This window comes from Capsicum annuum, chromosome 8 (assembly GCF_002878395.1).
Source record: "Capsicum annuum cultivar UCD-10X-F1 chromosome 8, UCD10Xv1.1, whole genome shotgun sequence".
Lineage (NCBI taxonomy): Eukaryota > Viridiplantae > Streptophyta > Magnoliopsida > Solanales > Solanaceae > Capsicum > Capsicum annuum.
The window spans coordinates 54,415,283-54,425,518 of record NC_061118.1 but is presented as its reverse complement, the minus strand read 5'-3'; positions in this window follow the sequence as shown (position 1 = coordinate 54,425,518).

Sequence of the window (10,236 nt, the reverse complement as noted above, 5' to 3'; positions counted from 1 at the left end):
ATGGCTATGATATTCTGGGAAAAACTCAATTGAATCGATGCTAAAATCAGCCGACTATAAGCCTTGTCGTCACTGCCAGATCTGGCGATGGTCCTCACCGCTAGAACGGTACAATAGCGGTAGTAGGTAGGGCATTCGACCACTGGTTTTGGGATTTTGGAAGTGGAGGTCATCGACGGTTAATTGGGTTTTCAGCGAAGTGTATCGGTGTTCTCCGATGGTGAAATCACCAATGGAATCGAGCTTCTCCGATCGTTTTCTCTTGTCTTTTACCTCTCTTTCTCGATCTCTCTTAATATATTCATCTTTCCTTATCTCACTATTTTTTTTATTTAGATGCGTGCGTATATGAGAACTCCAATTAGTGAATTATTGCTCTCTCCCTATTGTGCGTGAATTTCTATTTTTGTGTCAATCTGATACAGAGATGGAGAGTATGTGTATGTGTGTTTTTCGTCTCTGAGGATGAGTGTGCACGTATTGTTTTTGTGAGGTAAGTGTCTTTCCTATATCAATGAAGAAAATCCCTTTTGTGTATGCGTGTAGAATAAAAGGAATATATCTTGTATATATATGGTGGGCCCGGGTAATTATGAGGTGTATGAGTGTAAAATATGCATTGGGGTATGAATATGGTGGGCCCCTCTATTCTTATGTTGCTATGGTTAATTGAGAGTATTTTCTTTTGTCCCATTCCCTGGAAGCTGCCCCTTAGTGTATATATTAAAAGAGAGAAAAACAACATCACTCTAGGAGGGGTTAGGGGTAGGGTAGGTTGGTAGGGGTATGGTAAGGTGGGTGATGTGTTGTCAATTTTTAATAGGGAGGGTTGTTAATTTGTTATTGAGAGAATATTTTGGATTAAGTTGGTTGGGAATTTGTTATTTTTTGTATTTTTGTGGGAAGATAATTGTACGGTTGAGGGTACATGGTAAGGTGAGCTAAAAACGGATAAAATTGGACTTGGGAGGGATAAAATTGGACAACATGCCCCTTTTGACTGTAAACACGAAGTGTTTTCAGACAAAGAAGTAGACAACGAGATAGAATTTTGTCCCAACCATTATTCAAGAAGAATGAAACAGAAAGAAGAAGGGAAATCAAGTCTACACATAGGACAAACTACCAACCCAAGTTATAAGGGAATCAAGTGATAGGTACCTCTAAAGGAAGGAGAAATAGTATACCTAGTTGGAGAGTCGAGTGAGGTTCCATCGAGGTTCCGGTCCGCGGCTATGTCATTACATCAAAAATGAAAATTACAAGTTAAAACATAAATGGAATTACAAAAGTTGTATGTATGCAGCTTCTTTTGGACTCCTGACTTAAATTTCATCACCCTATTCTTCAGGCAGGCTCCTGATTTGAGGTTTCCTCAACTTGTTGCTTGGATTTTAATTGCTCCATCTTGTTGCTTGACTTTTGGCTTTTTCATCAATTCTTCGGGCGGGCTCTTGACTTGCAATTTCCTCACTCTGTTCTTCGGGCGAGCTCCCAACGTTCAATTTCATCACCCCAATTTTTAGGAGGGTCCTGAAACAAAAATTAACTAGAACGAAAGTTATCCTGAACAAAGATTATGATAAAGAGGATTTCATGTTTTGAAAGTATGGTCCCATTTTCCAGGAGGGTCCTGAACATAAAATAAATTTCCATTTTCAGGAGGGTCCTGAACATAAAGTAAAATACCATTTTTCAGGAGGGTCCTGAACAGAAAGTAAAGTCCCATTTTGTAGGAGGGTCCTGGACAGAAAGTAAAGTCCCATTTTTTAGGAGGGTCCTAAACAAAAATTAAAGTTCCATTTTTTAGGAGGGTCCTGAATAGAAAGTAAAGTCCTATTTTTCAGGAGGGTCCTGAACAGAAAGTAAAGTCCCATTTTTCAGAAGGGTGCTGAACAGAAAGTAAATTCTTATTTTCCAGGAGGGTCCTGAACACAAAATAAATTTTCATTTTCTAGGAGGGTCCTGAACAGACAGTAAATTCCCATTTTTCAGGAGGGTCCTATACAGAAAGTAAAATTCTATTTTCCAAGAGGGCCCTGAATAGAAAGTAAAATTTCATTTTTCAGGAGGGCCCTGAACATAAAGTAAAATCTTATTTTCCAGGAGGGTCCTGAACATAAGTAAATTCCCATTTTCCAGGAGGGTCCTGAACAGAAAGTAAATTCCTATTTTTCAAGATGGTCCTGAACATAAAGTAAATTCTTATTTTCCAGGAGGGTCCTGAACAGAAAGTAATCCTATTTTCTAAGAGGGTCCTGGAAAGAAAGTAAATTCCCATTTTCCAGGAGGGTCCTGAACAAAAAGTAAAATCCTATTTTTCAGGAGGGTTCTGAACAGAAAGTAAAATCCCATTTTTCAGGAGGGTTCTGAACAGAAAGTAAAGTCTCATTTTTCAGGAGGGTCCTGAAACCAAAATTAACTAGAACAAAAGTTATCCAGAATAAAGATTATGATAAAGAAGGATTTCATGTTTTGAAAGTATGGTCCCATTTTTCAGGAGGGTCCTGAACATAAAATAAATTCCCATTTTCCAGGAGGGTCTTAAACAGATAGTAAATTCCCTTTTTCCATGAGGGTCCTGAACAGAAAGTAAATTTCCATTTTCCAGGAAGGTTCTGAACAGAAAGTAAAATCTCATTTTCCAGGAGGGTCCTGAACAGAAAGTAAATCCCATTTTCCAGGAGGGTCCTGAACAAAAAATAAATTCCCATTTTCCATGAGGGTCCTGAACAAAAGTGAATTCCCATGGATGTACTTTTCCAATGGTAGATAAATTAAGTGAAATGAATTTGCCCCTATTTCAACAAAGAAAATTTGTCAGTTAAAAACATAGTGGTGGCTTGCAGCACTTGGTTGTCCCGACAACTGCTCTAGTGTCCATTTTCTTTATTTTGTTTTGGATTGTTGGCACTTGCCCCTGCTTTTTCACGTCATTGATCCAAACTCAGATTATTAAGAGTAACTCTAAAATAAACACAGTATCTCTGTTTTGCCATGCTTCTCAGATAAACCCTTTAAACCTTGGTATTTTCATGAGCTCCCTGATTTGCCTGTTGACAAAGCTTTCTGCATGCTCTTTTTTCGGCTCAAAATCATGTCTCTTTCATGCGCTAGCCTTTCTGTCTTGCTTTGTGCAATTGAAGAAGTTGGCAGACAGTTTTGAAATCTTTTCTCACTTGTTTTGAGTGGACTTACTCAAAGACAAGAGAAAAATAACAATAATTTTTGCTTTATTTGGATAACTGACTCAAGAAAATAAAAATATAACTAAAAAGAAAAAAAAATGAAAATGAATATCCCCATTGAAAAATATGAAAGAAAAGTTTATCTGAAAATGACAGTCAATTCTAATGATTATGACATGCATATCGGATTAGACTGTCTGATTTTTCCATCCAAAACTTTCTACCAATTGTTGTTGAGTGAATGACTTCGAAATGGAGATGCTTCCTTAGGTTAATTGCATTCAGAGACCTCATTCAGCTAGTGACACCTTGAAGGGTTTTAGACAACAAGTTTCTCTTATTTTCTTTCTCTAGGCTCACCATTGCCTTATGGTATCTGTGAGGTTTTTTCAACAATGAGATTCTCTAATTTTCATTTCTTTCAACTCACAGTGGTCTTACCATTCCCGTGAGAGTTTTTCCCGATAAGACTCTCTCATTTTTATTTGTCTCAACTCATCATCGTTTTACAGTGCCCGTGAGGGTTTTCACCAATAAGACTCTCATTTTCATTTCTCTCCTAATTACTTACACTGAGGAAGACAAGTAGTTCCCAAAATGCATCATTACACCCATTTCATGCTTAGCCTTAGCATTCTCAAAGATTGATCTGAAGGTCTTTCTTTGGTTGTAACTTGGCTTTTGGATAGGTTAGAAAAATAAGGATGGCATGGGGCCCAAACGACACTTGAAGTGGGGTAAAACTTACAACTTTTGAAATCGACTCAAACAATGAGGATTAACTCATGCCCCAATTTTTTTTGACTGGCAATTCTAAATTATTTATTTGGTTGGATTGAGCTCAGAGTAGGGCAGCCTACGTATCTCACCCCCAAGAGAGGAGAATCGGGTCACGCGTAGTTCTGGCAGCTTGTTCTTTTGATTGATTCTGATTTTTTATTCTTTTTCTTTTATTGACACTCTTTTCTCTTTGGATTTTTATGACTCTATTTTTCTTGACACTTTCTTTTTCTGTTCTTTTTGGACATATTTTTTCCTTTTTTCTTTAAAACTTTTCTGACACTATATGTTTTTCTCGACCCTTTCTTTTTAAGCTTTGTTGACTCTATCTTGATTCCAAAAGAGAGGTATGAAAGAAAATAGTACTAAAGCTCAAATGGGGAAGCAAAGGATGACACAGTGTTTGGATAGCAGAACGAAATGCCTTCGTTATATCAATCCTTGAAAATGCAAGTACATATCATGCACTATAAAAATGAAAGTGAAGATCACTAATGACATTTTTGCAACATTAACTTTGACTGAGTCTATGCGTCACTATTTTTTCTGCGTTTTTCTAGCATACAACTCTACTTTTGTTGCATATTCCTCACATTGAATGACTCATGATTTTGTGGAGCTGATTTTTATTCTATTCACACAGCCACTATTTGATCTAATTGAGACATGTCTTTCAATTGATGACCAAGTTATTCTTGTGATTCTCAAAATAAGTGCCTTAATTTTCAAAGAAGGCTTCAACTTGTCACCAAATGTCTCAGCACTCTACCTATTTCCTCAGATGTTCTCTTTTACTAACTTAAACCTCTGATTCAATGTTTCATGGTTAAATTAGATTTTAAGATCTGACTAAAAATTCCACTAGCATGTCATATCACTAGAATCAATATAAAATGCACTATGTGAAGAAAACAAACAAACAACACATATTTAAAACACAAAAAAAGGGACACTTCAGTTAGTTTAAATAAAAGAGAAAGGGGTTTGAACATAAACGACAAAGGGATAAAACAAGATGGATCTCGAACTACAATCCTGAAAAAATTCAGAAAATAGAAAATAAAACAAAACAAACTACCAAACCTCTTCTTAGTAGGGAGAGGGCTGACTTCTCAATTGCTCAACCTAACAACTTAGCCACTGATTTATATATCAGCATAACTAGAGCTTCCCTCACTGTCAATGTTCTGCACCATAATTGATCCATCTTGAATTATCTTTTCAATTTCTCTTTTCAAATCTTGGCAATCTTTAATACTATGACCCCGAGCATCAAAATGATATGCACATCGTGCATTAGGATCAAAATTTCTTGAACGGGGATTAAGAGCGTGCCTAAGGAGAGAAGTTATCATGACCCATTATACTAATCTCTGAAATAAGTTGGCATACGACTCTCCAATTAGTGTGAAGCTATTCCTCGATTTCAGCCTCATTTTATTATTTGGCTTGAATCTAAAATAGGGCCTAGAAGGGCTTTGGTAGGTTTATGGAGTCAAAGGGTGAATCTGAAGAGTTGGTGCGCGTTATTAAGAGTAAGGAGGGAGTTGAACATATGGTTATGTGCAATATACTAGGTATAAAGGTGGGGAAAAGGAGTATAATGGAATTTGAGAGGGATTATAGAGAGTTTGGGTATGAACTTGGGCTTGAGACTGACGGCAATGACGACGTCGTCTTCTTGGATGTGCCTGTTCTCCAAATACAACAGCAGTTGTATCTTTCCCATTCTTCTCCCCTCCAGTTTTATTTAATTGGTTGCAATATTATCCCAAATGCTTCACGAATTCCTTCTATCCATCTTGCTCCTTGAATTTTGATATCTCAAGGCTTGGAGGACGGTTAACACTTGAAGACATGCCCCTATTTTTGTATGAAACATCTTCTTTACTCGCCAGTCCTAGGGAACTTTTCATAGTATTTTCTGTACCCTTCATTTTCCTAACCATTTTCTCTGGCTCTTCAGGCACGCTAGGCTTCTTGTCAAGAAATTTTGGTGGTATAATTAACTTAAATGTAGTCTCAAGAGTATAATAATGATCACCAAGAGTATTGAGCATGGGTCCACTAGTAGTATGGGGAAGCACAACTGTTGGGCGGCAAGCCAATATAGATGTCTCAGCAGAGGATTAAGCAACAAAATCATCGACGACATGTGGTGTTGTGAATGTAGTTGGCTTAAGCTGAGGTGCTAGAGGAATAGTGGCGGAAGTATTGAGATTCTTTTGGCTTGGAATGAATTTTGAGGCATGTTGTGGTGCATCAACAATATTAGGACATGATACTTGCAATTGTGATGGAAAACTCATGGTATTTATGAGGTCCACAGTAGGGAATAGAGAAGGAGGCAACCTACTGACCCAAGCTCGATGCATTTCCATCATTTGTTGCCTTAATCTCAAAATCTCTTGCTTTAAACTCTCATTTTTTAGACTCTTTATTTAATCCATGAGGTCACTCTCTATATCTTGGTTGGACACAACAAACTCTTCCTTGGATTTGGTGTGATGTAGAGGACCAGCCGGAATGTCACAAACCAACCGCCTTAAACTAACTGAACAACAGATAATAAAGGCATTAGAATGCAATACTTTTTTCAAAACTCTTTTTCTGATTTCCTTTTAAAAGACCACCAAACCCAAGAAGGTCACCTACGATCTCACCCCCAAGAGAGGAGAATCAGGTGTGCGTAGTTCATGAAGTCTTGCCAAAATGGCCAATTAATTCTTTTTCCGTTTTTTTTCTTTTTCAAAAATTTAAAAAATAACAAATTGTCAAAAGAATTGACGAAAATCTTTTTGCATTTTCTAAGTTTAAGCTCCCTATACAAAACGAAACCTATGATTACCAAAGAAAAATCTTTTTGGGTTTTTAATTTTTGAATTTCATATGAAAATGAAAATTGAAACTATTAAAGAAAAATCTTTTTTACAGTTTTTTTTAAAGAAGTATATGACATCTACTCTAATAAAGAGTGAAGAGAATCTTTTTGAAGTTTTTTAAATAAGATCCCTGAACCCACAATAGGCTGCCTATATATCTCACTACCAAAAGAGGAGAATCAGGGGTGCGTAGTTTGTTCAGATTGAACACTTAAGGATTAAATAACAAACTAAAACTTAACTTGAGTGACATGATTACAGACAGATGATGAAAGAAAAATCTTTTCTGGGTTTTAATTAGACACTTCATATAAAACTGACACCAATAACTATGAAAGAAAAATCTTTTTGGTATTTTTGTTATATGAAATGTACAACACTTCTATCATCTTTTTTTGACTTTTTCTTTTATAAAAAGCTCCTATTTGAAAATAAATCTTTTTAAAATTTTTGAATTATGAATGCATGGTAAAAGAACAAAAGGAAAATAATTTTGATGTTTTCGAGAAAAATAGTGCGAAAGGTAAAAAAAATCTTTTTGAATTTTTGGATTGTGAAAAAAAAATCAAAAGTCATAAAGAACTCTAAAAACTTACGAAACTCTTTGTTTTTTCGACTTACTTTTCTTTCTCTCTTTTTTTCAACACTTTCTTGTCTACACACTTTACTTCTAACACATGATTTCCCCAAATCGGTCCGTCAAATGACCACATTACCCTCAGAGATGCAACATTTAGCATTTAGGGATGCTTTAGAGGTGAGTCTCCTACAAAGGGCCATGTGGATCCCGCTAGGTCTTAATATAATGCAGTTAATCATATCCTAAAGACTGACCTACGTTGGGTTTACTAACAAGGCTGTTCAGGGGCGCATATGGTCGATAGTGGCTACGAGAGCTTTCCACCCACTCCATAACACCGACTGCTCCCCCTCCTAAAATAAGAGTGACTCAACTAGAGGTCGTGTACAACACATGTACTACGGACTTGTTGCAGAAAGAATGACTCGGGTTATGAACATGATACCAGATATAAAGCAGTAACACATAAGGAGAGACTGTAAACAAAAAGCACGTAGACACTCAACAATGATAAAACAATAACACAAAACAAATAAACAAAATATATATACAGCTATAGTGCCAAACTAAGCTGATATAACTTCAAAATAAGCTCGAATTCTGGAAAAAAAATTCCCAACAGAGTCCCCAGAGCTGTCACACCCCTTTTTAACGAAAAAGATTCATTTTAAGTTCGAAAAGGGTTTTTATTATTAAGGTGACAAAAGATGAATCTTGTTTTGAAAAGGACTTTTAAAAATCAAAACTCAAAGTCGCCACTTGACATAATCCAGTGTGTCAAGTCACCTTTGAAAGATCCTTTTTCAAAACTATTTTTGACTTTTTAAACTGATCCGCGAACAGAGATTCTGGATAAGAAATTCTGTTGACCGAGGAGAAGGTGTTAGGCACCCCTCGATCCCGTGGTTCGACCACGATCGCTTGGTAAAGTGTATCGGATAATTTAACACTACGAATGTATAAACCACACAAAGCACATAGAACAATCAATCAAACCAATAAAAACAAAACAAATCCAAAATATAGTGTCCAGTCCTATTATACAGTCCAAAAATAGAAAAATGAAAAAATGTAAACCTACACTAACCTACACTAATCCTAAACTGTGCTCCAATTCTTTACCCGATGCCTCGAGCCTTCGTTACGAATGTCTTCTGCCAACATAATACGTCGGGGCATTCCCCGATGAATAAATACAATGTGTCTAGGGGCATTCCCCTGCTAAATGAATACATTTTCCGATTTCAAGAAAGACAAACCATTCCACAAATATTCCAAAACACTCAAACCCATAAGTTCTAAATTTGCCTACCCAAGCCTACTATTTGACTACGCAACTCGACCTATCAGGGCATTATTAAATTCAACAATATCAATAAATCAAAACAAATTAATGTTTTTTTATCAATTTTCAATTTTTGACCCCTAAATAACTTATTTTACTTCTCGAATAAGATATCATTTCATCACACAATTCATGATCAATGGGACCAACAATGAATCAAAACAAATAAATATTAACCAATCCAATACTCAAACATCACCAACAATTTACATATCGAATGTTCAACAATCACATAAGAATTAAGAGAAAGAGAAGAAAGAATTGAACCTCAATACCGCTTACAAAGAGTATTATTCTATTAAACAAAATATGGTCCTCACCGGAACCTTGAATCGAACTTCAGCAGGTGAATCCACCAACTCAAATTCCTAATTCGACCATTCAAACTCGAATAACTAATTGAACAACAAATAAAACTAGATGGATTTTGAAATTGATGGAAACTGACTGGAAACAAGGTACCAAAGATGATGGCTACAATATTCTGGTGAAAACTCAACGAAATTGACGCTAAAATCAGCCGTCTATGGGCCTTGTCGTCGCTGCCAGATCCGGCAATGGTCCTTATCGCTGGAATGGTACAACAGCGGTAGTAGGTAGGGCATCCGACCACTGGTTTTGGGATTTTAGGAGTGGAGGTCGTCCATGGTTAATTGGGTTTTCAGTGAAGCGGATTGGTGTTCTTCGATGGTGAAATCACCGATGGAATTTAGATTCTCCGATCATTTTCTCTCATCTTTTACCTCTCTTTCTCGATCTCTCTTGATCTCTTTATCTTTTCTTCTCTCACTACTTTTTTTTGTTTAGGTGCGTGCGTATATGAGAACTCCAATTAGTGAATTATTGTTCTCTTCCTGTTGTGCATGAATTTCTATTTTTGTAGTAATCTGATTCAGAGATAGAGAGTATGTGTATATGTGTTTTTCGTCTCTGAGGATGAGTGTGCACATATTATTGTTGTGAGGTAAGTGTCTTTCCTATATCAATGAAGAAAATCCCTTTTGTGTATGTGTGTAGAAGAAAAGGAATATAGCTTGTATATATATAGTGGGCTCGGGTAATTGTGATGTGTATGAGTGTAAAATGTGTATTAGGGTATGACTATGGTAGACCCCTCTATTCTCATGTTTCTATGGTTAATTGAGAGTATTTTCTTTTGTCCCATTCCCTGGAAGCTGCCCCTTAGTGTATATATTAAAAGAAAGATAAACAACGTCACTCTAGGAGGGGTTAGGGGTAGGGTAGGTGGGTAGAGGTATGGTCAGGTGGGTGATGTGTTGTCAATTTTTAATAGGGAGGGTTGTTAATTTTTTATTGAGAGAATATTTTGGATTAAGTTGGTTGGGGGTTTGTTATTTTTTGTATTTTTGTGGGAAGATAATTGTACGGTTGAGGGTACATGGTAAGGTGAGCTAAAAAGGGATAAAATTGGACTTAGGAGGGACAAAATTAGGTGTCTAC